Here is a 26,323-nt window from a genome sequence, read left to right as displayed (position 1 = left end):
GCACACACGTCCGATGCTGGTGCAAGGGCGTGCCACCTGACCTATACCTGGTCAGGAAGGTGATGGAGATGCCTCGCTTAGTTTCCTGCATGGCATACACGTAAACATTAAATACGAGCCTCGATCGGCTCTCAGGTTCTCCTGTGAATCGGCTCAAGGAGCCGATCCACCCATGATTCGCACGAGGTGTACGAATATATGGTGGTCCTGCTTGATCAAGATAAAGCTAAAACGATCTACGACGATTTGGGGTTTTCACCGCATAATCGGATCATCCTACTCGTGATTGGGCCTCGCGGTCACGCACGGTGATCGTAAGCCGACCCTAGACAAGGCCTAAAAACCAACACGAGGTTGATCCCCGGAACATCCTGTCTAGGGCTAGCAAACTACACCCTAGGCGTCGCTGGATCCTCCAACCCTTTGTAAGGCCTAACTATGCAGATATTAAACTAATCCTTGAAGAACAAGGAGCAACCATAACGGATCGGATCTACTAAATAATGATCAAGCGGGGTGCCGCCCCTACACCTAAGATAGGTGTAAGGGCGGCTAGATGTCTAAGGGTTGCACTACGACAGCATATGATACGAAGAACAATGCTAACCCTAACACATCTAAGATAACTACGTTGCTCGCCACCAAAAAGGCTTCAGTACGAGCAACGCATGAACAACGAATAAACTTGTACTGTCTAGATCGCAAGATGCGATCTAGGCAGCATGATGCTTACCCGGAAGAAACCCTCGAGACAGGGGAGTTGGCGATGCGCCTAGATTGATTTGTGGTGAACGTGATTGTTGTTTATTTCATAAACCCTAGATACATATTTATAGTCCGTAGACCTTTTAACGTGGGAATAATCCCAACCGTGCACGAGCCAAACTCTAACTAACCGACACGTAATCTACTATATTACAGATACACGGGCAAACTAGCCCAAACCTTGCATAACAGGCCGATTCACGTATTTCTTCCATGTATATTCTTCAAGCCCATCTCGATCGCGGCCCACCTCTGACTCGGTCAAATTCTGGTGATAACACATGCCCCCCTGGTTTTGGAATTGATAATTCCAAAATCACTCTGCTTTTTCTTCGTCGGGTCATGTCGTGGCAGAACCGTCGCAGTATCCTTCATCATGATGCCTTGCCTTCTCAACTTCTCCGGGTGACCTGGCAGTTTTTTTTTTAGGCACCACTTCCTCGGAAACTGCTGTGGCATTGAATTTCCATTATATCCCCTTTTATTTAACCGCTCCAAACAGTTTACTTCCGCATCCCCTTCGCATTAGCACTCCAAAAGCCCTCCTGCGCCACCATGTCTTCTTCCTCCTCTGCTTCATCGGATCTTTCCACCCAGTCCTCTTCTTCCCACGAGCCGACGCCGGAGCAGAACCCGGAGGAGGTCCATGCGGCCAACACCCGCCGTGCCATCGAGGCCGGGGAGGAATCGAGCCATGATTTCTCCGTCACAGTGCGAGGACGACAAGTCCTTGACCGACGGGGAAAGTGACCTCCGCTTCCTCGCCGACGGGGAAACGGAGGAGGAGAGCGATGATGATCGCTTCTCCTGCGACGACTTCACCTCCCCCGAGGAGGAGGAGGAGGAGAAGGAGGGGGAGGAGGAGGAGGAGGACGACACCTCCTCCGACGAGCCGCCGGCCAAACGGTTCTGCCCTTGGCCGGGGAACCTCAGCGACTTCGACAGCGACGATGACGACGCTGACGAGGAGGATGAGGACAATGAGGGCCCGGCCAGCGGCCGCTGGAGCAGCGACGACGAGCCCGCCAGGAGTAGCGCCGACAGTGGCGACGACGGCGACGACGAGGGCAGCGACGGCTCGTAGATAGGACCTTTAGCATAGGATCAGTAGTAGTAGATGGGGCAATGTATCCCCTAGTACTTCCTTTTGAGAGCAATCAGCTCTTTATGTAAGAAATCTTGCTTATCAATGAAGAACTTCTCCCAATTTGATTTTGCCGATTTCCCTTGAGCTTAATTTAGCCGATTTCCCCTCATACTGATCTTGCCGATTTGTCCCCTTAGCCAATGCTTAATGAGCCGATAGCAACGCATCGGTCCTTCATAATCCATCCTTCAATTCTTCAACTGATGACTTCGAGATCTGGTGGATAATGTGGAGTCTTCAAGAAAGCCCTTAGATTCCTCCCACCAGATCCAGTGATCCTCTTCTGCAAGAATTCACCATTTTTGAAGAAGGTTGTGACGAAGGATCAGCCGATGACACCCCCGATCGGCTTCTAAAACAGAGCATCTACCAGGCCAGCTGCCCCCCGAGCCTTAATCAAGGCGAGAAAATCAGTGAGGATGCACAGATCGGACCAAGGGCCTTGAACTCAGGCAATTGAGACAGCCATCATGCAGGGGTCCTAGTCATTCGAGCGCAGCTGAAAAAGTGGCCAACTCAGCCGAGCCGACGGTAGATGCACCAGAGCCGATCACCTTTCTTCCTTTGAAAGCCGATATTGTAGATGAAGTACCAACGGCTTAATGAGCAAAGGGCTGCCTTGTATGCCAAAACTGATGCTTCTGACAGTACTGCTGAACTGGCGCCAAGGGTTGGAAATCCTCGAAGAAAAGGTTCAGGCACCAAAATCGGCTCATTGTTCACTCCCTCGAGGAAACAGAAGGCCTCACAGCTGAACTGAAAACTGACCTGGTCGAAATCCGTGTCTTGAACACGCAGCTGGTAGATCCTGTGTAATTGTACTAGAGTCGATGGCTGTGCATCGGCTTTGTTTCTTAGTTCTAAAGTCGATGTCCGTGCATCGGCTATATATCGTGATGCTGATTTTTTTTTACTGGCCGATTTTTCTATCGGCCCCCAACATTTCACTGCACACATGTTGAATCTGCACATGTTCATCTGATTAGATGCCCCCCCGAGCCGAATCTGTCAGGTAACTGCAGATATCGGCTCTGTAGCTTAGCCAAGGCACTGTATTTGCACGTCGGCTCCGGTAGGACCAATGTTGATTTTTTCTAACTCATCAGCCGACGTAAAACCGCTGCCCAGTAGATCGATGTTGAACACAACCAGAACATGTGGTGAGGATAATTTTGGCCGATTGCTGGAATCGGCCTCCATATTGATCGAAGCGCTCAATGAAGGTTTTGTAATGTCCCTCCATATATTTTTGGGGCCGATCCCAAGGATCGGCCTCGCCACGTTTGTCCATAGGTTGGTTCTTGCTACACGGTCAGGCCGGTGGATAGGATCAGCCTAACCCTGCCCTTCGTCATGTCGATGCGCTCGCAGTCGTCCAAATTGATACCTGAGAGTGGCTCTTGGTCTGCTGTTTCCCAAGCGTTCATGCCAGCCGTTGAAATCTCGGCTGAGTCATCAGCCTGGACGACCTCTACCTCATCTCCATCCCACTGTATTACGCATTGGTGCATCGTGGATGGGATGCAACAGTTGGCGTGGATCCAATCTCTTCCTAGCAGAACAGCATAGGTGCTCTTGCTGTCGACGATAAAGAACGTCGTAGGGATGGTTTTCCTTCCTACGGTCAGATCCACGTTCAGAACACCTTGTGCGTCAGACGCTTGGCCGTTGAAATCGCTCAATGTCACGTTGGTTTTGATCAGATCCGAGCTAGAGCGTCCCAACCGACGTAGCATAGAGTATGGCATAATGTTGACTGCCGCTCCGGTGTCTACCAGCATCTTGTTGACAGGCCTCCCATCGATATAACCTCGCAAGTACAGGGCCTTCAGATGTCTGTAACTTCTTTCTCGTGGCTTCTCAAAGATAATCGGCCGTGGGCCGCAGTCAAGTTGTGCCACAGGTGCCTCGTCTAATCCTGGAGCACTGAACTCCGTAGGAAGGATGAACACCATGTTTGTGCCAGCTGATGTTTCATCATCGGCTTTCCTTTGCTTGGGGCACCACTCCATTTTTTGTGGTCGACCCTCTTCATCCAGGGTTCGCTGGATCTTCGCGGCCAGATCAGGCCGCGCCTTCCTTAGCGTGTGCAGGTATAACCTTTCGGCTTCCTCCAAGCCGCGCAGTCGCTGAACCCTACGCTTTTGGGAACGGCTGAGCCCATCAGGGCACCGCCTTGGCCGGTGGTACCTGTCTTCTTCTTCATAATCGTCTCCCAAATCCTCGAGATCTTCCACCCGAGGGGACTCAGCGTGCTTGCTCCGAGGTTGGAGAGGCCCTAGACGTTTGAACACGGACATGTTAGCTGCATCCTTCCTCTTCTGTCTACATTCTGGGCAGTTGCCGATTGTAGGCAATCGGCTCATTCCTGAATCCCAGCAGTGTCTGAAGAAGGGGCAGTCCCAGTGCCTATCCTCGTCGTCTTGCTCCCTCGATTTTTCCTTGGCACGGCGCTCGTACTCCTCCTCATTGCGATCATGCCGACGATGTCTCCTGGCGTCCCTAGCCAGACGGTCTCTAATATCATCGTCACTGGATCGTCGACCTTGGCTATATTGACTCGCATACTTGTTGAGGAGGTGATCAGAGAGAGGTCGCTGATATCTCACATTCCTTAGTTCTCCCTCTGTGATGTAGCGCTTGCCATCGTGACGGAGCCGATCGCGTGGAGCGGCCTCCTCTGCGTCCTTGCTACGAGAGCAGCTGCCCTCGTCTCCATCCTTGCCAGAGTGGTGTCCAGGTCCTACCATGTTGATGTTGAACGAGAATCCTGGCTGGCAACCTTCAGGGTAAGTGCACTCCACCACGTTAACGGCGGGGAAGGGGTGGGTGTCGACCTTCATGGCGTACTGGTTAAAAATCAGACGTCCTTGTTCTATCGCCATTTGGATCTGCTGATGCCACACCCTGCAGTCGTTGGTGGCATGGGAGAACGAGTTATGCCATTTGCAGTATGGCTTTCCATTCAGCTCCTGTACCGTGGGGATCTTGAGGCCTTCGGGTAACTTCAACTGCTTCTCCTTGAGTAGGAGGTCGAAGATTTTCTCAGTTTTAGTCACGTCAAAATCGAACCCTCTGGGCGGACCTGGTGGCTTAACCCATTTGCAGGACACGGGGGTTGCCCCCCGAGTCCATTCAGCCACTGCTACTTCTTGATCTCCCGCAGAGCTTTCGTCTTCATCTGCCTCAACCAGGACTACCGCACGCTTGAATTTGTCCTGGTACAAGTCCGGGTGGCGCTGTTCATATAACGACGCTTCTGAACCATGTGCGCCGATGAAGGGTAGTCTGCTTGGGAGGCCATATCCTTGATTTGTGATGCAAGGCCCACCACCGCCAACTCGGATCGCTTCCTTTTCGGTCACACGAGCCGAATAACATCGGTTCCTTAGATTTCAAGCGCCGGACGTATTCTCGCCACGCTTCTCCACGCTTCTGACGTATTTGTGTTAGATCGGCAAGGCCAGACTCGGAAGCCTCTGAGTGATACTGCATGTGGAACTGTTCTTCCAACTGCTTCCAAGTCCGGATCGAGTCTGGTGGCAACGAAGTGTACCACCCGAAAGCCGATCTTGTGAGGGACTGTGCGAAGAACCTCACACGTAGCTCATCTGCTGCTGAGATCGTGCCCAGCTGTGCCAAGTATCGGCTGACATGCTCGATGGAGTTGGAACCATCTGATCCATTGAACTTGGAGAAATCAGGGAGCCGATATTTGGGTGGTAGCGGGATCAACTCGTACTCGTTGGGGTACGGCTTGGAATAGCCGATTGTCCTCCTTTTCGGCACCATGCCGAATCGGTCTCTCGATATAGTACTGATTTGATCCGCGGTCTTGGGCTGCAGAGTCGAACTCGAAGATTCGCCGAGTGGCATACTTAGCCACCATGCTTGCTTTTCCAGCTACGAGCCAACTGCAGAGCTGCGCTGCGGAGGTTTGTTGGAGTGGCGTACTTGGCTAGCCACGTCGCTTCTCAAGATCTGTCGCCGAAGTTCCTCCTGCTTTTCGAAGTCCCTCGTTGCGATCTGGTTTGTAAATGCCCGATTCGCAGCCCGGCACGTATGTGCACGTGTATCCGTGAGGGATCTCCTTAGGCGCCTCGTACAAGAACCGGTAGTCGCTAGGGTCACCACCGATCTTGTAGACGACGAATGCCGGTGAATTCGGCACTTTGTGCGCCAACGCGAATGGCAGCGGTGGACGGGACTGGAGTGGCATCTCTCCTTGGTACGTCCCGAGAGCTGGTCCTGACGGAGAGTACTGGTGCCTCATGATCTCCTGGATCACTCGAAGAGCAACACGCTCCAAAGTGTTCACCAGGTTCTCAGAGTGGCGGTGTAGCGAATGAGCTACCATGAAGTTAACCTCCTGACGCAGGGACCTGGTGCGTTCTTCTGATGGGGCGGATAGGTCTATTCCATCGAGCGCACCTTCAGGCGAGAACCCTTTCCACCTGATGCCATGTGAGCGGGTTCGTGAAAGGAGCCGATGAGGTCGGCCGAGGATCGCTTTGACCTCGTCATAGTTCTTCTTAAGCTCCTCGGTCGGATCCTCGTACGTGATCGGGTGCCGTCCGCCATCTCAGATGTAGATGGCGATGTGGTTGATGTCGAAGATTGTCCCACCGGGCGTGCCAGAATGTGTTGCGGTCAGAAACCCACCGGCGAGCAACGACGGGCAACACAGGAGAGCCGGGAGCAACTTAGGGCTGCGGCTGGCCCTGGTCCCTCCGAGCGACGGCCCGCAAAGAACTCCGGCACGCACGTCCGATGCTGGTGCAAGGGCGTGCCACCTGACCTATACCTGGTCAGGAAGGTGATGGAGATGCCTCGCTTAGTTTCCTGCATGGCATACACGTAAACATTAAATACGAGCCTCGATCGGCTCTCAAAGTTGTCTGTGAATCGGCTCAAGGAGCCGATCCACCCATGATTCGCACGAGGTGTACGAATATATGGTGGTCCCGCTGATCAAGATAAAGCTAAAACGATCTACGACGATTTGGGGTTTTCACCGCATAATCGGATCATCCTACTCGTGATTGGGCCTCGCGGTCACGCACGGTGATCGTAAGCCGATCCTAGACAAGGCCTAAAAACCAACACGAGGTTGATCCCCGGAACATCCTGTCTAGGGCTAGCAAACTACACCCTACGTGTCGCTGGATCCTCCAACCCTTTGTAAGGTCTAACTATGCAGATATTAAACTAATCCTTGAAGAACAAGGAGCAACCATAACGGATCGGATCTACTAAATAATGATCAAGCGGGGTGCCGCCCCTACACCTAAGATAGGTGTAAGGGCGGCTAGATGTCTAAGGGTTACACTACGACAGCATATGATACGAAGAACAATGCTAACCCTAACACATCTAAGATAACTACGTTGCTCGCCATCAAAAAGGCTTCAGTACGAGCAACGCATGAACAACGAATAAACTTGTACTGCCTAGATCGCAAGATGCGATCTAGGCAGCATGATGCTTACCCGAAAGAAACCCTCGAGACAGGGGAGTTGGCGATGCGCCTAGATTGATTTGTGGTGAACGTGATTGTTGTTTATTTCATAAACCCTAGATACATATTTATAGTCCGTAGACTTTCTAACGTGGGAATAATCCCAACCGTGCACGAGCCAAACTCTAACTAACCGACACGTAATCTACTATATTACAGATACACGGGCAAACTAGCCCAAACCTTGCATAACAGGCCGATTCACGTATTTCTTCCATGTATATTCTTCAAGCCCATCTCGATCGCGGCCCACCTCTGACTCGGTCAAATTCTGGTGATAACAATAGCAACTTTGTGAATTTGAGGATCTTGACCCTAAGACTTGTGGTGAATGGTTGGATCACTCCTCCATACCATTTCAATAATCAACAACATCAATTGGGTCAAGAAAAATCAAATCAAAAATCAAAGAAATGAAAATTGCATGTGGCATGTGATAATGGTCACTTTTGATCTTTTTAATATCTTACCCACTTTGAGCCATTTTATTAAGAAATTTTTAAACCAAACCCTGCCAACTCGTTGCACCTCATCCAAGACCTCATCAAGATGAACATTTTTCGTGTTGACCACTTTGGTCAAAGCTTTGACCATTGCTCTATTTAGTCAAGCCAAGATGCCACCTTGAAACAAATTCTAGATTCCCTCCACTATTTGAATTTTCACAAAACCTCTCCAAATTTCAAACCAATGCCACACATTGTTGCCCAATATCATTTAGAACACAACCATGCAGCCATTTGTCAAAAATTAAACACAAGGGAAGTCCTTACTTTAGAAATGGGAGGTACACATAAAAGAGAATAAAGGTACAATTCACTTTTCCCTCACTTTTTGATTTTCCCCTCTCTCTCCCTTGTACTCCTTGATAGTACATCATGTACCGTAAAGCCACATCAATGAGATGACACCACCTTGGCCATGATCGCCATGCTCATGATTGCCACTCATTGCATGTACCACTACACTTTTGGAATTATTTCATTGTGCACACATTTAGCCTCTCCAACCTGGTGCACCATGTCAAATAGCTTCACCTCACCACACTCACACTTGCAGCACCATGGTTACACCAGAATTGGGCACAAATGGATCATGCCAAGCCCATGCCATTGAATTGGACACCACCATGCCAAACCCTGCCATTCTACCTCTCTGGTCACTCTCACCTTGTCCCTTAGTCTTGCCTCATCATACTGACCACAACCATGCCAGAGTTGACCTAGGGAGAAGCTCTGAACCCCTAATGCCACACCATGCCATCCACTTGCTCACCATCATGCCACACATGTCCCTGGACCTCACCTCTCCCTCCAACTTTGTCATCTAGACTCACCAGGCAGTACTGAGCATGCTAGACACGATCCCAAATCAAAAGCATCACGACAAGGCCCTGGACGCATCGTGATCACCACGTCCAGTGCACGCCAGAGCGTGCACTGGCATGCCACGGGACACTCCAGGACACTGCCTCGCCCCATCGCGTCTATACTCCCCTCCCTTTCTTCTCTTGCACGCGCACGACTCTCTGATCCAGCTAGCCAGTAGACACGCTTGAACGGACGCGGAGGCATCGTCGCCGTCGTCCTCTTCAAGGATTTGCCGCCGTACCCGTGACAGTCGCGCCATGATCTCGAGCGCTCCCCTCACCGATTCTCTGCGCCAGCTAGACGTTAAGAACCGCCATGATGCCTGCAACGCCACACCCTCATCGCCTTGCCCTTTCGCGCCCTAGAACGTCGTTGCCACCGTCGACCTTGCCCGCACCCCACGGCCACCTCTCGACCCTATACATAGAGCCCCTCCCCGAGCTATCCGAGCACACCATCGGCCTCCCCTCTTCTCACACGCTCTCCTCGACCCCTTCTCCACCTCGATTAAGCCCACCATCGCCGGAATTTGTCGGAGTCCGTCGCCACAGAAGCTCAGCGACGCCGTTGATTTCCTCCACCCCAAGCTCTGCCGCGACCACCGCTCGCCTCCTCGTCCTCGACAACGCCGCCACGCACCCTCGCTGAGCCTCGCCGGAGCTCCGGTAAACCGCCAGCCCCAAACCCTCGCCGTGCCTGTGCCGCCTCATCGACGTAGACGATGACTCTGCGTCGTTAGATCACCATTTAATCCTACGGTCCACAACAGAGCAAACCGTTTCGGTTTTAAAAAGAGACTGACCGCTGGGTCCCACCATGTCAGGCGGCCCGCGGCGTGAGAAGTGCTGTTGGGCTGGCCTTTGCCGTTTCAAATCTTTTCGGCCCAGTAGTTTCCCGCCTAGCCCATTTAGTTTAATTTCGAATTAATTGATTCAGTGACATTCAATACTGGTCCTTGCTAGAATTCAAATAGTTTCAAATCTACTGAACCAATTTTGACCAACTTTATATTGTTGGAAAGCCTATGAAATGCTTGATCCAACTATACTGGTTTCAACCTCATAGCTGTTGTAGAATTTGAATAGTGAAATTAACAAGTCAGAGAGTTTTCAGATTTCAAATAAATTTATAAAATCAACCATAAATGATTTTGAGGTGATTCCAGCTCCCATAATTCACATTTCACAAACTCTAATTGTTTATGTAAAAATATCACATGGTTACTTTGTATGATCATGGGCTAGAGCAAAATATTGGCTATGTAGTCAATAACTAGCCCATTTAAACCATTTCAAATTTTAGGATTTCAAATCTATGAGGTGTAGCACCTCCTTTAAATCCTTTTCCCAAGTGTTATGAAGTAATGTGATGACCTCTATTGCATGGTCTCATATTTGCTCACTTGTGGAACTTAAATCAAAGTAGTATTTAAATCACATGAGATGATGAATTTCATTTAAATCATTTTTCTCAATTGATAAATGTGAAGTATTGACCTTGGTCAACATGATCTCACATTTATGCATTGAGAAGATTAAATCTTAAGAAGATTCAATGAGAGGAATTTATTTCTCCAAAGAACTAAAGAGAAACCCTAATTCACATTTCAATGAGAGGAAATTATTTCTCTAACACTAAGTAAGAAAACCCTAGTATAATTTTAGGTAGCAATGTTAAGTAATGATGCTAGATCATTTTGAGTGAGCCATTAAGGCTAATTAAGACTACTTAACTATTGTTTGGTGATTGTATCCTCGTATTCGTTTATAGACGCTAGTTCCGGAGACTATCAAGAGGAAGAGGTCTTCTACAAAGAGGAAGAAGAAGAAAACTTTGATCACCTCACCAACCAGGCAAGCTAGACTAATGCAAGCTATTTTGTTGCAAGCAAATATTCTTGCAAAGTGTAAAGCTCTATAAGAGCAAGGCACCATTACATTTTATTTTATGCCTAATGGTCTTATCCCAAGTTTTTTACTTTGCAAGCTTTATTAAATTTTATTTATCAAAGTTACTTTTTGATTTATGATTCACTTGGTTTAGTTATGGAGTAGTACAAGAGCATCACACTTAGCCTAGAAAGCTATAAGCTATTTAGCACCCCTCATAACTAGTTGCTATTGCTAAACATTAAAAGTGACTACTCTAGTTGGAAACTTATGAATTGAAATGACTTTGAAAACCTTGGAATGATGAGTCATTCTATTGAGAGATTTTGAAGGTGAAGATGACTGGTGAATGACTTGGTGAATTTTACAAAACTGATGGTTTGGCTCGGATGCGATACCATTCCAATTTTACAAGTACCCCCACAATACCTGAATCTGGGTAAGGCTTAACTGGAAACTTATGTATTTTAGTATGGGTTCACTCTAAACAAGCGTCATAGGGGTTATGCCGAGGCTGCCTCCATTGAAAGTGAAATGACGTGAAATGAGGTGAATGTCCTACCCAAGCCCTGTGCAGTTCCCGGGTTGGCGGTTTGCTTTCACCGGGAGGCCAAACTCATCGGGAGAGGTACCTATTGTAGGATAACGTTGCATAGAAAACAAAAATTTTCCTACCGCGAACACGCAATCCAAGCCAAGATGCAATCTAGAAGACGGTAGCAACGAGGGGTTTATCGAGTCTCACCCTTGAAGAGATTCCAAAGCCTACAAGAGTAGGCTCTTGTTGCTGCGGTAGACGTTCACTTGCCGCTTGCAAAAGCGCGTAGAAGATCTTGATCACGATCGCTTCCGGCGCCACGAACGGGCAGCACCTCCGTACTCGGTCACACGTTCGGTTGTTGATGAAGACGACGTCCACCTCCCCGTTCCAGCGGGCAGCGGAAGTAGTAGCTCCTCTTGAATCCGACAGCACGACGGCGTGGTGTCGGTGGTGGTGGAGAAGTCCGGCGGAGCTTCGCTAAGCGTGCGGGACGTGGTGGAGGAGAGAGGCCGCTAGGGTTTGGGGAGAGGGGGCGCCGGCCACTATAGGGGTGCGGCCACCTTGTGGTTCTTGGGTGGCCGGGCCCCTCCCCTTGGCCCCTCATTATATAGGTGGAACCCCAAGTGTTGGTCTCCAAGTCTTCGAATAAGACCCGAACCAAAAACCTTCCATATGGTGGGGAAACCTACCCAAGCTAGGACTCCCACTAGAGGTGGGAGTTCCACCTCCCATATGGGGGGGTGGCCGGCCCCCTAAGGGGGAGTCCACTTGGGACTCCTCCCCCACTAGGGTTGGCCGGCCATGGAGGTGGAGTCCCATGTGGACTCCACCTTCCTTGGTGGTTTCTTCCGGACTTTTTTAGAACCTTCTAGAACCTTCCATAGAACCTTCCGCATCATTTTAATTCACATAAAATGACCTCCTATATATGAATCTTATTCTCCGGACCATTCCGGAACTCCTCGTGATGTCCGGGATCTCATCCGGGACTCTGAACAAATATTCGAACTCCATTCCATATTCAAGTTCTACCATTTCAACATCCAACTTTAAGTGTGTCACCCTACGGTTCGTGAACTATGCGGACATGGTTGAGTACTCACTCCGACCAATAACCAATAGCGGGATCTGGAGATCCATAATGGCTCCCACATATTCAACGATGACTTTAGTGATCGAATGAACCATTCACATACAATACCAATTCCCTTTGTCACGCGATATTTTACTTGTCTGAGGTTTGATCTTCGGTATCACTCTATACCTTGTTCAACCTCGTCTCCTGACAAGTACTCTTTACTAAATGCCGTGGTATGTGGTCTCTTATGAACTTATTCATATGCTTGCAAGACATTAGACGACATTCCACCGAGAGGGCCTAGAGTATATCTATCCGTCATCGGTATGGACAAATCCCACTGTTGATCCATATGCCTCAACTCATACTTTCCGGATACTTAATCCCACCTTTATAACCACCCATTTACGCAGTGGCGTTTGGTGTAATCAAAGTACCTTTCCGGTATAAGTGATTTACATGATCTCATGGTCATAAGGACTAGGCAACTATGTATCGAAATCTTATAGCAAACAACTTAATGACGAGATCTTATGCTACGCTTAATTGGGTGTGTCCATTACATCATTCTTACAATGATATAACCTTGTTATTAATAACATCCAATGTTCATGATTATGAAACTAATCATCCATTAATCAACAAGCTAGTTTAAGAGGCATACTAGGGACTTCTTGTTTGTCTACATATCACACATGTACGAATGTTTCGGTTAATACAATTATAGCATGATATATAAACATTTATCATAAACATAAAGATATAAATAATAACCACTTTATTATTGCCTCTAGGGCATATCTCCTTCAGTCTCCCACTTGCACTAGAGTCAATAATCTAGTTTACATTTGTAAAGATATAACACCTTGGCCTTCCGGTGCTTTATCATGTATTGCTCACGGGAGAGGTTTTTAGTCAACGGATCTGACACGCTCAGAAACGTATGTATTTTGTAATTCATTTGCGTCTCAACGCATCACTCATTTCCAAATGAGTCGGCATTAAATATGTTTGATCTTCTGGTGGAACCTTAATTCCGCTGTCTGAAATATGTCACTAATATTGTCACACACAATATAGCTTCAAAATTCTGACTCTGTCGAAACTACACCAAGTTCTCAAAGAACCTCTTGACTTTAACATCCTTTGTCATTTGTCAAAACAATGACATATTCTGCCTTCTTTTGTAAAATCCGTCACAGTATTTAGAACTCTTCTAAATCTAGCATAGACAACTTCTAGCTCATTGTGCTACTTTTTTAAAACAACACTTAGTCTAATTTGAGATTGAAATTTTATTTTTATATGTGACAAAACAAATATCGGTGTAATCACCTTACAGCGATTTGTTTGTCATTTCTCCATACAAAACTATATATATATCCTTGGTTCTTCTAAAGTACTCAAGGATATTCTTACTGTCGTCCAATGATCATCTCATGAATCATTCTGGTATATGCTCATAACATTTTAGAGCACAAGATATCTGATTTTGTACATATTATTCGTGATCTAAAATCACTCATGTGTTTTTACTCATCGAGTGTCAGATACAGTCAAGTCTTGTTAAACCTTCACATGACAAGAACATTTTCTTAATATTTCTATATTGAACTATTTCAATATCCATTCTATGTACTTTGACTTAAACTTATTATGTGTTTCAATCTATCTTCATAGATCTTGACACTAAATATGTTTTAGTCCATATCCTTTCATTGAAGTTAATTTTCAATGAAACATTTTAATCAAGTATATAATTACATTATTTATAACCAACTATATGTCATCTACATAAAGTATTATAAATATGTCTCAGCGCTCCCACTTAATTTCTTGCAAATGCAAGCCTCTTCATCATTTCTGATGAAATCAAAAACTTTTGACTATTTCATCTGGTGAAGATTCCAACTCCGTAATACTCACTTCATCCAATTGAAGTTCGTATACCTATCTAGTATTCTACGGACTAGCAAAACAATTGGTTGTATCTTGTATACATACTTCTGTTAAGTAGTGTATTTTGCCATCCTACTAGCATATCTCATAAAAGAAATATGTAGTGATTACTAGAATAATACACATAGACTATAAGCATTGCTACGGAAGATCTAATCTTATCGTAGTCAACTCTTTGAACTTTGTCGTAAACAATTTTTCGACAAGTCGAGCTTCTTTAAAGATATTTCATCCAAGTCTATAGATCCATTTACTTTCAAAAAGTATTCATCTATTATGGATTTCATGGCGTATGGCCATTTTAACGGAGTCAGTGCCCATCATAACTTCTTTGTTTGTAGTTGGTTTATCATTGTTCAAAATCAATCCTTTGTCCATAAATCATTTATTTGATCACAAAGTAAACCATACCTACAAGGTTCAATATGTACTTCGATCTCCATGGCTAAAACACTTTGTAGTCATGGGAGCCATGATCGTCGTGGCCGCTTCCGAAACCAATTCCGATGCTGCGCTATTCTGATCATTATGCTCAGGTTCATAAACCTTATCAAATTATATTGTCCTCCCACTCAAATACTTCACTAGAAACAATTTCTTGGAAATAAGAAACATTGACAAACACTTTTGTCTTTGTCTCCATAGTAAGAAGAATTCCCAATCAATTCTCTGGGATAACCAACAAAGACATTCATCCGATTTTGGTTGTTAACTTTTAGACCAAAATTTAAAGAAAAGACTATTAGAGTTTATACCCATGCCATAACTCGTATGTTGTCATTTCTACGGATCATGATGATGCTCTATTCAGTGTAAAAGCGGTAGTCACTAAAGCATAATCCACAAAAAATATAATGGCATCAAAATATTTTATCTCATCATTAATCCAACAAGGCTTGGATACATCTCTCGGATACTATATCATCATTATGATGCTCCAAGAAATGTGAGTTATAAAACAATTTCATGACTCTCTTAGATGTTCGCTAAAACTCGTAATTCAAATATTTTCACCATGATCCAATCATAGATATTTGACTTTTCTATTACGATGATTTCCACTTCATGCTGAAATTTATTTGAATCCATTCAAATGTTTCAAACTTCTTCCTTATTGAATATATCCACATATATATACTCAATTCATTGTTGAAAGTTTTCATGAAGTAGAAGAATCTCCCGCACACAACTATGCCCAGTGAACCACATACATCATCATGTATTTTTCACTAAGTTAGTTGCCCGTTCAACTCTTGGCCTATGAACGGCCTTTTAATCATTTTTCTTTAGAAAAGATTTGCAAGCGCCAAATGATTCAAAAATCAAATGACTCCAAAATCCATTTGCATGGAGTTCCTTCATGCGTTCCTTTCTAACATGACCTAAATGGCGGTTCCACAAATAAGTGGAATTCAAATCATTTGCCTTATGGCATTTTAGCGTCAGTGTTATGTATGTGTGTTTCACCATTAAGATTTATAATAACTTATCCATCATATATGGAGTAATGTCATAATTTGAACAACTCATTATTTTCATTTGACCAGAGCAAAATAACAATTATTAAGTTCTTTATTATAAATTCTAAGGGCTAGATAGAATGCCAACGACGAACATAATAACATTTTATTTTGTTCCAGACGTGCATTTCTATCATATTCCTTGTCAGTCACTTAGGCCATTGTATTCTTGTATTGCGTTGTTTTGTATGACACTTCATACCAACCAATATAGTAATAATACCCAAGAATTTCATAGTGTGACCTAACTAGGAATACAACCATAACATGTATATCATTTATATACACCTGAGCTAGACTTTCTAGTCTTTTCTTTCTTTCTGCCAACGTATCTTTTGCAGTTTCTCTTTTAGTTTTCCTCATTATTCAGAAAAACACTTCAACATTAATAACTTCTAGGTTTGTTGGTCTAATACCAATAACCTTGAGGTTCTTATTTTGAAGTTGATCATCATATGATCAAAGTGTTCTAGATTTCACTATTAGTAACTTTGTAATATGATGAACAACTTCACTCATAATTTTATCCATCAATTCATGACAACTTTCTGAGACCATGTCTGTACATGCTAGGCTCATAAAGGTTAACCTTAGTATTTGTATGTGCAAATCTGGCTTGCACCCGTTGTAAGCACACGTAGAATCTATAACACCCGATCATCACGTGATGCTTCGATACGACGAGTCTTAGCAACGGTGCACACTAAGGATGATAACTTCATGGACATGCGAATATTATTAGTGCCCTAATAGTTGGAGGATTGTGACGCCTGGCGTCTTCAACCTTCATACATTCCCATAAAACTTATGAGTTTATGTAGTCTCACCAAATTTATATTCTATCATCTTGCAATAAGGTCTTAGATATCACATATATCTCATACCTTGATTATTTCTGAAAACTAAATTTTCAGCTCCTTACTTTTCAAACAGATTTGAACTTCAAGTTTCACGGAGACAAGATAACTTTAGGTACTAATTGAAACCATAGCTCTTTGAATCAACAATATGAGGTTTACTAAAATTTTGCAATAGGACTTAATTAATTCTTGATTCTTTGACAATACGGTACCAATCCGTAAAGTTTCTTGTCAGATTTTAACAGTATTTCTATCTCAATTACAAGACTAGCGCATAGTAGTAAACGGATGCCAATACTACAAAATTAATTCAAAATACTACTCAGACTAAGTTTATGACAAATTGAGTTCAAATTTTAATTCAACATAATTAAAAATCTAGGTGAACTCCCACTCAAAACAATATCCCTCGCATTGTCTTAGTGATCACACGAACCAAATCCACCACACCTAAACCCGATCATCACGAGATAAGGTGTGATTTCAATGGCGAACACTCAAAGTGTTCATCATATCAACCATATGATTCATGCTCTACCTTTCGGTATCACGTGTTCTGAGACCATGTCTGTACATGCTAGGCTCGTCAAGGCCACCTTAGTATCCGCATGTGCAAAACTGTCTTGCACCCGTTGTATGCACTTGTTGATTCTATCACACCCGATCATCACGAGATGCTTCGAAACGACAAGTCTTGGCAACGGTGCTACTAAGGATGAACACTTTATTATCTTGAGATTTTAGTGAGGGATCATCTTATAATGCTACCGTCGCGATCTAAGCAAAATAAGATGCATAAAAGGATTAACATCACATGTAATTCATATGTGATATGATATGGCCCTTTTTGTCTTTGCGCCTTTGATCTTCATCTCCAAAGCACGGACATGATCTCCATCATCTTCGGGCATGATCTCCATCATCGTCGGCGTAGCGTCAAGGTCAATGGCGCCGTCTTCATGATTGTCCTCCATGTAGCAACTATTACAACTACTTTGAAATACTACTCAACATGAAATTTAAAGACAACCATAAGGCTCTGCACGTGTACAATACAATAATGATCATCTCATACATATTCATCATCACATTATGGCCATATCACATCACCAAACCCTGCAAAAACAAGTTAGACGTCTCTAATTTGGTTTGCATATTTTACGTGGTTTAGGGTTTTCGAGAGAGATCTAATCTACCTACGAACATGAACCACAACGTTGATACTAATGTTTTCAATAGAAGAGTAAATTGAATCTTCACTATAGTAGGAGAGATAGACACCCGCAAAGCCTCTTATGCAATACAAGTTGCATGTCGAACGAGGAACAAGTCTCATGAACGCGGTCATGTAAAGTTAGTCCGAGCCGCTTCATCATCCCACTATGCCACAAAGATGCAAAGTACTCAAACTAAAGATAACAAGAGCATCAACGCCCACAAAACCATTGTGTTCTACTCGCGCAACCATCTATGCATAGACACGGCTCTGATACCACTGTAGGATAACGTTGGATAGAAAACAAAAATTTTCCTACCGCGAACACGCAATCCAAGCCAAGATGCAATCTAGAAGACGGTAGCAACGAGGGGTTTATCGAGTCTCACCCTTGAAGAGATTCCAAAGCCTACAAGAGGAGGCTCTTGTTGCTGCGGTAGACGTTCACTTGCCGCTTGCAAAAGCGCGTAGAAGATCTTGATCACGATCGCTTCCGGCACCACGAACGGGCAGCACCTCCGTACTCGGTCACGCGTTCGGTTGTTGATGAAAACGACGTCCACCTCCCCGTTCCGGCGGGCAGCGGAAGTAGTAGCTCCTCTTGAATCTGACAGCACGACGGCGTGGTGTCGGTGGTGGTGGAGAAGTCCGGCGGAGCTTCGCTAAGCGTGCGGGACGTGGTGGAGGAGAGAGGCCGCTAGGGTTTGGGGAGAGGGGGCGCCGGCCACTATAGGGGTGCGGCCACCTTGTGGTTCTTGGGTGGCCGGCCCCCTCCCCTTGGCCCCTCATTATATAGGTGGAACCCCAAGTGTTGGTCTCCAAGTCTTCGAATAAGACCCGAACCAAAAACCTTCCATATGGTGGGGAAACCTACCCAAGCTAGGACTCCCACTAGAGGTGGGAGTTCCACCTCCCATATGGGGGGGTGGCCGGCCCCCTAAGGGGGAGTCCACTTGGGACTCCTCCCCCACTAGGGTTGGCCGGCCATGGAGGTGGAGTCCCATGTGGACTCCACCTTCCTTGGTGGTTTCTTCCGGACTTTTCTAGAACCTTCTAGAACCTTCCATAGAACCTTCCGCATCATTTTAATTCACATAAAATGACCTCCTATATATGAATCTTATTCTCCGGACCATTCCGGAACTCCTCGTGATGTCCGGGATCTCATCCGGGACTCCGAACAAATATTCGAACTCCATTCCATATTCAAGTTCTACCATTTCAACATCCAACTTTAAGTGTGTCACCCTACGGTTCGTGAACTATGCGGACATGGTTGAGTACTCACTCCGACCAATAACCAATAGCGGGATCTGGAGATCCATAATGGCTCCCACATATTCAACGATGACTTTAGTGATCGAATGAACCATTCACATACAATATCAATTCCCTTTGTCACGCGATATTTTACTTGTCCGAGGTTTGATCTTCGGTATCACTCTATACCTTGTTCAACCTCGTCTCCTGGCAAGTACTCTTTACTCGTACCGTGGTATGTGGTCTCTTATGAACTTATTCATATGCTTGCAAGACATTAGACGACATTCCACCGAGAGGGCCCAGAGTATATCTATCCGTCATCGGGATGGACAAATCCCACTGTTGATCCATATGCCTCAACTCATACTTTCCGGATACTTAATCCCACCTTTATAACCACCCATTTACGCAGTGGCGTTTGGTGTAATCAAAGTACCTTTCCGGTATAAGTGATTTACATGATCTCATGGTCATAAGGACTAGGCAACTATGTATCGAAAGCTTATAGCAAATAACTTAATGACGAGATCTTATGCTACGCTTAATTGGGTGTGTCCATTACATCTTTCTTACAATGATATAACCTTGTTATTAATAACATCCAATGTTCATGATTATGAAACTAATCATCCATTAATCAACAAGCTAGTTTAAGAGGCATACTAGGGACTTCTTGTTTGTCTACATATCACACATGTACTAATGTTTCGGTTAATACAATTATAGCATGATATATAAACATTTATCATAAACATAAAGATATAAATAATAACCACTTTATTATTGCCTCTAGGGCATATCTCCTTCACCTATACTAGGGTATGTAAATGGAAGGTTAGGATTGGTAGTTCACGTACTGCGTACGATAAATCAGGGCCAATTACCCCTGAAGAACTATTGCAATTGTTGTGGCACAAGTGTACAACCTCTGCAGAGTTTAACCTATTCGAATAGCCGCGTCCGCGGTCATGGACAGTTGGAAAGGCCATACTGTTCCGTCATCAGAATTTTTCTAAAAATATGAATGGTGGCTTGTGACTTGAATTGAAAGGTGACTTTGACTTTGAATCACAACTGAGTTGTGGGAATGACACTAATGTTCCCACTTGAGTTAAGCAAATGAAGAGGCTTTGATTATTAAAGTGCTTATGAAATAAAACTGGCTTTATGCAAATGAAACTAGAGCTTAGAACCCCCTTACTATAGTTGATAGTATTTACCTTAGTATTAGTTTGCGAGTACTTTAAAGTACTCATGGCTTTGTCTCTGGCTATTCAAATGGCCAGACTATGAAGAGGAGTATCAGAACCCGGAAGAAGGACATCAGGACGTCTACGACAACTAGGACCACTCCTGACGTCAACAGTTGCCTGTGGAACAGATGGACCACAACCGCTACTTCGCTTCCGCTATGTGTTTTGTAATTGATCAATAGATCAACTATTATTGTAATGAGACTGGATCATGTGATCCCTTTTTATTTGTAAGACTATTATCTGTTGTAATGAATGAGGTGTTGTGATATCAATCTATTATGTCTCGCAAAAATAATATTCCTGGGATTGCGAGGAATGGCATAATAGGCATCTGGACTTAAAAATCCGGGTGTTGACATTTTCCGAAAATAGGTTTTGACACACTAAACTTAATGACCGTTGGCAAGGTTATCCTACAGGCTGTACTAGTGGGGTACCGTCAACCTGAGGCTCTGATACCAACTTGTGACGCCCCAAAACCGGTACCATGAGGATCCCAGCGAATCCGCCGAAATCTGCACGATATCGATTTTAGGAGACGCACCACCAAGCGCCTCGTACACGCTGAAGCATGCACGCGATGCGGGTGGAATCAATCACGAGTAGTAATCATTACAACAAGTCACGACAGAGTTCACAAGAGGACTTATATTACAACAGCGACTCCAACGAGTCAAGATACAAATAGATACATACAAAGATCCAAATCATACAGAAGATCAAATACGTCCGAGTACGGACAAGATACAAATTTGGACTAAGAGTCCTGAAGATAAACGATGGCGTCCATAACCCTACCCAGGCCAAGCCGGAAGGGTAACCTTGCTAACGTCGTCATCTTGTACCTGTCGAAGTCGGGCCATCGGTTGCCGACAAAAGGGAGGGAACAGAAGAGAAAAAGAAAAGGCGAGAGTAAGTACCAAGGAACGAACTCCAGCACGTACTTAGTGAGACTAGAAATGGCTATGCTCGCCGGGCGAGTATAGATATATATCGCCTGGGGCTATATGGTAGGTTTAGCGGCAGCAAAACTATAACCAATAGAGACACGCTACAACATCCGTCTAATCACAGAAGATAAGAGAGCGCACAAGGTAACAGATAAATACTACACAAACATAACCCAGCCGATTACACATATCCCCTTCAACAATTGCGAAGAGGCAATGTAAAAGGCACTCAACGGTGGGCAAGTTTTATTAGGTAGCCATTGTAATAATGCTATATTACTACGCAAGTTATTAGCAATTTATTAGCATCAACATAAAGGTGTAAGTTGTTCTATGATCAAGTCATACAGCTCCAAGTCGTCCATAACCGCGGACACGGCTTATCGATAAGATGTAACCCTGCAGGGGTGCCCAAATGTGCCCACACGCACGATCAACCCACTTGCGACAGGTGGATATGACGACTCGCACTCTCCTTCGCGACAACAATGTCCAGGAAGCCACCTAACCAAGTTGAACTCGTATCGAAGTCCGGCCGTATCTCCGAAGCGGACTTAGCTATTGCGAGGACGGCTTCAGAGGGTCAAAACACACACTGGGGCGAAATGACCCGCTTCAGCATGCAATAAACGCACGTGCCGCACCTATACGTGCATACCAGAAACAGGGGATACAAGGCACCCAGGGGCTTCCCAAAGTAAAGAAGTAACAGGATGGCATGCACGCAAACAACAAATGGTAAAACATTGCAAACTAGTTGTGTCCACTGGACAAAGCTGTAGATTCCGGCAGTGATTGAGGGGAGTCCCAGAAACATACCCACGTGTGGTTAGAGCGCTCAGTCTCGGAACAGATAACAAGAACTCGGGTCCTAGGGGACATTAGTGAGTCAAAGTTCCGATGCTTTCGCAAAGGGGCTCACAGATGCCTCTGCTTACCATTTTAGTTGTTAACAATAAGTAAAGCATGATTATCTCCAACAATATATCCATAGACCATGTGTCATGATTCCCCAACATATAACCCGATAATATGGCGATAACGGTAATGAGATAAAACAGCACTAGCATGCACTACGACTCGCAAGGCAGACCCGAAACCAAACAATAGCTGTAGGTCGTTGGTGGACGAAATATGGGCTGCTTGAGGTAACAGGTGGATAGGACACGTGACAAGAACGCAACTTAAGGATAGCATGAGGGATAAGGCAAAATAAAATAGGTGAGCGACTTCTGCAGGGGCAGAAGTATAGGGGAAATGCTTGCCTGTTAAAGCTTGCCGAGGAACATCCGGAGGACTTGTCGTATCTCACAACACCACTTCGAGATCCTATCCTGGAAGAAGCAAATGCTGGAACACACATCGGATGCAAATCTTACTACTACGGCAGAGGAATCGGCATGCTCATGATATGGTATGCATGCATGCCATGGAAAACATGATGCGGCGATGCAACTTATACAATTTAAGCGGAATCGGGATCCCGACACACAATTATTAGGTTCAAGTTATTTGTCTACCCCGCATATTAAATGTTGATTAGCATGGCATAAACATGGCATGGGTGCGCTACGCAAAATTAAATGGAACCACGATAAGAAAGAATTAGTCCCGCACAATTCCATATTTATTTAGGTGATATGCTATTACCCAAACAACCACATGATATGTGATGCAATGCGGCACATGATGATATGGTAAATGCAACAAGATATATATATAACATTTTAGAAAATAGGTTCAAGGTTTGGGTCTCACGGTAGCGGAACCAAGGTGGGCGCCGGATTCGGAGAGGTAGATGAAGAAGATGAAGTCGGATCCGTGAACAGTCTTCGAAACCGGGAAGGAGAACTTGAGGTTCCGTCTTCAGAGGTCGATGGCGAACTTGAGTAGGCGCCGATGGTTTCCGGTTTCGGGAATGGTCTTCACATCCGTGAAGGAGTACATGGTGTTCCCGCTTCAATTCAGCGATGGTGACCTTGAAGCCTTGCTTCGCGAGGAAGAGCTCGAAGGTTTTGTACAACATCTTCACGGCATCAAACAACAACACCAGGTGATCAAGAGGGTCGGGAGAACTTGGCGGAGACAACCACACGGACAGGTATGTGCAAAAATTCAACCACATCACCGCACCACATCCAGTGGCACTAGAGCATCAGACAGGAGACACACGTGTAGCAAATAGCTATGCCGGAGTAGATTGTCTAGAAGTTGTAGGAAAACTCGAACTCATGCAGGTCACGGTACATGCACGAACGCATGGAAAGAGGTCCTGGCTGCCGGCAGGGCGTTGGGCGCGCGGCCAAGACGAGAGGTGCTCACGCGGAGATGTTCTGCGGGCCGAGTCAGCCGAAGAGGCGCATTGTAATATCCCAGGTTTAGGGACGATCGAGGGGTAGATTTTAGAAAGGGATGTGCATTGCATTGTAATTTACGAGGAAATTTCGCGCTTTTAAAACAAAACTGCATCGAAGGGGGACAGGTTTCTCTCTCGACACCTTACAGGGTTAGGGTTTCGAGAGTGCGATGAACTTGTTCCTACTTATTTAGATTAGGGTTTTGAGAAGAGAGAAGTGATATTACATTGAAATATTAAGTTGCATGATTGAATTATAGGTTAAGAAGTTGGAATGAATTCAAACCATATTTGAATTTGAATTTCAAATTCAAACATTAAATAATCATCACACAATTCAAATTCAAGATAATTTCACAAACAATTATCATTAAGCAAGCACATGAGTTATACATCAATTAAATTAAGCTCATTAAGAGAAACTTGAGCTTTATTGATCAACACACACATAATACATTGTCTTTACAATATTCAAATTTGAATTATGGAATTACAACACATTAAAAGAATTGTATGAATAGAAAAAGAAAAAGGAAAATTACAAGATATCTAAATGACCTAAACTACATTGTGATCTTCATGAATTCTTTGATCTTGATGATCTTGAGTTCATCCTGATCAGTACTTGATACCTGCACACATACACAATAAACAGATCATTAAGCCAAGTGGCAAAGCCACTTGGCAGGTTAGTAAATAAATGAAATGAAGGGGATATGATCAAGCTGCCGAGCTGATCCTCTCACAGCCCAAGTTTCCAAGCACCAGGTCACACACACACACCAGCTGCTCACACAGCTAGTGTGCATGCACAACAGCAACACACACACAGGGAGAGTCACCAAGTAGTGACAGGCACTGCTGTCGACCAAGAGAGCCATGAGAGGTTCATATATAACCTTTTCCACCGCCAGAACTCCAGCAGTTCATCAGCAGCAATTCACCAGGGTAAGTTCACCAAGAACACAAGAACAGGAAGAACAGCCACTGCTGTTCAACCTGCTCAAATAGCCACATAACCAAGAGGCATCAAGCTCACCAGGAGGAGCAGGGCAAGTAAATCAACCACAAGAACAACACAGAAGCAATCCTCTACACCAACAAACCATCTAGGAGCTGGAGTGAGGTATAAACAAGATCAACCTGAGCAAAACCCTGTTTTGCTCATAAATAAGCATACACTTGCATCACAGAAGCAAAGTGGGTATGAAACCCTGTTTGCATCATCATCTGGCTACTAAGCCATTTGGTGCAAGCAAACTGAAGATTAGCCAGAAGGAATTCACCAAGGGAACATTGGTGTGTCAGAATGGTGACACTACCAGAGAAATCCAACATGGATTTAATCCCTAACTAGCCATCCAAACTCACCTAGCACCACACAGCTAGTTACACCATCAGATTATAGACATCTAATTGTCTATTTTGTTTTCAACATCAAAAGCTATTGGTAATCCAGACATGGATCAACCAGATAGCATGAGAGAGTCATAACAACAGCCACAGAGTGGGGAGCTACCTTTGACAGCATCATAGTGCTGCCAGGGCCACCTCAACCCAAGCCAACACATAAAACCACCACATCATCATCCATTTGGATTCAGTAGAGGGCTAGGGTACCAACCAGTGGTTGTCATCCAACTAGCCCTAGCTAATTCAATTAAAATGATCATCACTGTGTCACAGTTCACATCATTCATCCATTTAGCAAGGCAAAATAAACAGATAAATGAAACAGACAAGCAACTAATGCACAGAGCCTGGCAGATGATCCAATGGATCATTGCAAGCATCAAATGATGCTTGAGCAAGCACCAGCACACACAGTGCCAAGCACGTAGGATGCACACATAGCACTAGATGAGCACCGAGTTAGCCACAGAGAGGAGCACACAATTTCTCACAAGCAATTACTGATCAATTGATCAACGAGAGCACCACTAGCTCTTGCTACAGATTGCCTCATCCAAGTACGCAACGAGGAAATAACCGGAATCTTGAAGAAATCCAACCATGTCATAACTGAATTCACATAAATGATTTATGATTGTATCCAGTAGCACATCAAATGCTTGATGAAACACTGGATCATAATACACAAGCAAAGCACATATCAATTCATCACTGAATAACACTGATAACCAACAGTAATGCTCAATTGAGCATAATCATGAATTTGAGCACAAGAAATAGCACACAATGGCTCTGGCACTTGCAAAATTGCAAGAATGATACACTGTCATCAGGCCAGGGCAATATAAATGAACACACTTGAGTGTCTGGCAAGCATAATAACATGAATAGAGGCACAGAGCTAGAATCAAGCAAGAAAGGCAAGCATAGGCAGGCACTGAGAATAAGAAATCTTGCACAGAGGCATGGCAAGGCTGCACACAGCAGGAGCACAAGAACTGGCATGGCCATGGCAACACTGGCCAAGGCCAGTGGAGCCCAGCAGCAGGAACATCATAGCGGTAGCAGACAAAGAACCCGGCGAAGCAGATAGCAACCAAGCGACGAAAGACAACAACTAGCACAGCAACGACAAAGCATACGCTTGCACATTGAGCATGGCACGGCAGCAGAGCATGGGCACAGCAAGCCTCTCCACGAGGTGGAGCAACCGTGGCCAGAA

General features: G+C 45.0%; 1 protein-coding gene across 2 annotated transcripts in view; it reads left to right on the top strand.

Annotated features, from left to right (window-relative positions):
* Positions 1-20,634, top strand: part of LOC127331795 (putative disease resistance protein At1g50180) — a 33,429-nt gene extending 12,795 nt beyond the window's left edge. The window contains exon 3 of one of the 2 annotated variants that reach the window (XR_007870023.2): positions 20,413-20,634. The gene's annotated coding sequence lies outside the window, so the exon portion shown is untranslated. Of the gene's footprint in view, positions 1-10,570; positions 11,141-20,412 lie in introns of those variants that run through there. The other variant, XR_007870021.2, reaches the window with a different exon arrangement.
* The last annotated feature ends 5,689 nt before the right edge of the window (positions 20,635-26,323 follow it).

Source organism: Lolium perenne, chromosome 2, assembly GCF_019359855.2.
Source record: "Lolium perenne isolate Kyuss_39 chromosome 2, Kyuss_2.0, whole genome shotgun sequence".
NCBI lineage: Eukaryota > Viridiplantae > Streptophyta > Magnoliopsida > Poales > Poaceae > Lolium > Lolium perenne.
This window is presented reverse-complemented; position numbering and strand designations above follow the sequence as displayed.